General features: G+C 44.2%; 1 pseudogene; it reads right to left on the reverse strand.

Annotated features, from left to right (window-relative positions):
• Positions 1–1,558: 1,558 nt before the first annotated feature.
• LOC124723501 lies at positions 1,559–1,676 on the reverse strand (annotated as a pseudogene).
• Between the last annotated feature and the right edge of the window lie 1,504 nt (positions 1,677–3,180).

A 3,180-nucleotide genomic window follows, 5' to 3' on the forward strand; every position in this document is an offset into this window, starting at 1 on the left:
ATGAGCGTTTACTGTAAACCGGGACCTTACTAACTGATAAGAAATTTACTTAGACGTTAAGTTCAGCTTGATAGATTAAGAACCACATATGGTCACCGCTATGCTGTATGGTCAGCACGATCTCATGCGGGGGATGGACAACGTTATATGTCCGTAAAGCGAGAACTTCTCAGGGTTAGGAGAATGTGGAAATAAAATAATTTCCATTATACATGGAGTAATACGTCAATTAGTTAACGCGAAATTTGACTATCTTTGTTCTGTTATGGCACTACATTACTACGCATTTATGATTGACCGTGTGTGTAAAGCTTAGGGCATCATTTATGACCGTTGGTCATCGAATAATTTGATGTTTATGTGTTAAAGTGCAAAAAGTTTCTTTCAATACTTGCTGGAAAACATGACACTAATAATTTGTAGACTTGTGTGGATTCTACATGTCACTATGTGTGCACGTATTTCATGTTGTAGGTGACCAGGTACATACTTCTTCGTTGTCTTTACTGTACCACAGGGAGAGCTGTGTTAGATAGTTTTGGTGTAGGTGCGTGGAATGTTAGATACTTTAATCATGTTGGTAGGTTAAATTATTTATAAACGAAAATTGATAGGTTGAACTTAGGTTAGTGGGAATAGGTGAATTTCAGAGACAGGACGAACAGGACTTGCGGTCAGGTGAGTGCAGGGTTTTAAATACAAATTAAAAGAGGGACAATGCAGGAGTAGGTCTAATAATAAATAAGAATATAGGAATGTGGGTAATCTACTAGGATGTCTGGCTTGTGGGGCGCTCAACTGCACTGTCATCAGTGCCCGTACCAAGTCCCAATTTTTACTCAGCACCATTTGTTACACAGTCCAATCTAGCCACAGTCACGAATGACGATGATGATGAAATGATGAGGACAACACAAACACCCAGTCCCAGGGGCAGAGAAAATCCCCAACCCGGCCAGGAATCGAACCCGGGACCCCGTGAGCCACGGGCAGCAACGCTAGCCACTAGACCACGAGCTGCGGACGGGTAAGCTACTATGAACAGCGTAGTTAATCCGTTATTGTTGTCAAGACAGGCACAAATCCAAAGCCCACCATAGCAATTTAAGTTTATATGCCTATTAGCTTCGTAAATGAAGAGATCGATTAGGTTAATGAAATTATCCAAATAGTTAAAGGAGAAAAAATTTAATTGTGATGGAAGAATGGAATTCGATGGTAGGAAGAGAAGGGAAAATAGGAGGAGAACTCGGTCTGGGGCAAAGGAACGAAGGTATGACTTTGCACATGCTATCCCTTGGTTTGAGAACCATGAAGGAGAACTGCATACATGGAAGCGACATGGAGACACCGGAAGGTTAGAACTAAACTCCATCCGAACAGGCCATGAAGGCCCAACGGTACTGAAAAGCCGCCGTGCCATCTTCAGCCCACAGGCGTCATTGGATGCGGTCAGCACACGGCTCTCCCGCCCGTAAGTCAGTTTCCGAGACCGGGCCGCTACTTCTCAATCGAGGAGCTCCTCAGTTTGCCTCACAAGGGCTGAGTGCACCCCGCTTGCCAACAGCGCTAGGCAGACCGGATGGTCACCCATCCAAGTGCTAGCCCAGTCCGACAGTGCTTAACTTCGGTGATCTGTCGGGAACCGGTGTTACCACTGCGGCAAGGCCGTTAGAGGAAGATTATATAACACTAAGTTTTTCTGAATAAGCGGGCTTGGTAGTTCTCCACAGCGGGACCCTGCGGATCGACGAACTTTATGTGGTCTGACACACCGCAGGCTCCGACTTGCTGAGTTTATATTCTGCTATACTAGTACTGATGGATCATTCAGTCGTTTCAACAGACTTTTCCATATGTACACGGTATGGGATATCTTCCCGACATTGCCAGTGATTCCTTTTTGTTCTCTTCTATCTTCTTGCTTCGTTTGTAAATAGTCTTTACAACGTACACGAAAATTCTCCTTCCGACGTGTCACTTCTCTGAGTGCTATGTTTCGTTAACACTTCTTATGCAAATGGTGGAGGGGAACGCGTCCAAGATGCTGCGGCTCAAATATTACTCCTGCGCGCTTTACGAGCGCATTAATCATTTCTCTTCTCTGGCTTGGGAATTGATTTGACAGTTTTTGCATGTACTAGTCCGTGTTTCTGGTTCTCACTATTCCTTCTAACAAGCACGTCTACAAAGGGTAGCTGTTGGTTCTTCTCTGCGTCCATACTAGATATTATGTTGGCGTGGAGACTATTCAGATGGCTTAGGAAATCACCGAACTATTCCTCACCATGGCTTCACACGATTAAGGTGTATTGGATAGAGCTCTGCCACACCTTAGGTTTACAAGTGTCAGTTAGACCGCCAGTGACCCAACTCCATCTGCTCCTGCAGCAGAACAGGCGAGTACAGCGTTCGTTTGAGAATAATTTTTACGAGTTCCGAACAGGAGCGACTTATCTTCAGTTACCTGCGTGGTTACTAGTTTAATTTTTAAATTTCTTCGGGAGACACACTCCGCCCATCCCAGAATTATCCAGAATTACAGGAACCATAAATTCGCCTTTGACGTTGCTTAACACGAACTATGCTTCAGCGTATAAAACAATGCCTGTCATCTAATGCTTCATCGTTCTGCAGTGTCTCAACCATACATAATATTCGTTGTGGTGTATCACCATCAATTCCCCTGTACCTCCCGGTACTTTCTCATGCACATGGTCGCTCTTCAGTTAGTAACACCTTAGCATTCGGTGTAACTTGGGACATAGAAACATTTGCAGGTGTTGCGCCCATTGGTAATAAATTTCCGCTAAGTTCAGATGTACGCTACCAAAGATCAGTTTCGGCATGATACCTATTCGGGAAGTCAAGTCGAAGAATCGCGGAATATCCCTGTTCCATAGTTGGCAACGCTTCAGTTTGCTCACAAAATCCTTTAGTTATTATATTAAAGCTGAGCTGTGTTGTCCCTAATGATTCCACGTCATCATTTCCTATTCGACGTAGCCTATATCTTGCAGTGTTTAGCCTCCTGCTGCCCACCAGAATAATGACCAACACATGTGCGCCAGTATCTGCCAGAAATTTGTTACCTGATTTGTAATAAGCCCATATAGCAGCAATCCGTCTCTGCATACGTGATCAGTGAATGTATGGTGTAGGATTCTGGAGGACAGAATT

The sequence above is a fragment of the Schistocerca piceifrons genome, chromosome X, assembly GCF_021461385.2.
Source record: "Schistocerca piceifrons isolate TAMUIC-IGC-003096 chromosome X, iqSchPice1.1, whole genome shotgun sequence".
Classification (NCBI taxonomy): Eukaryota; Metazoa; Arthropoda; class Insecta; order Orthoptera; family Acrididae; genus Schistocerca; species Schistocerca piceifrons.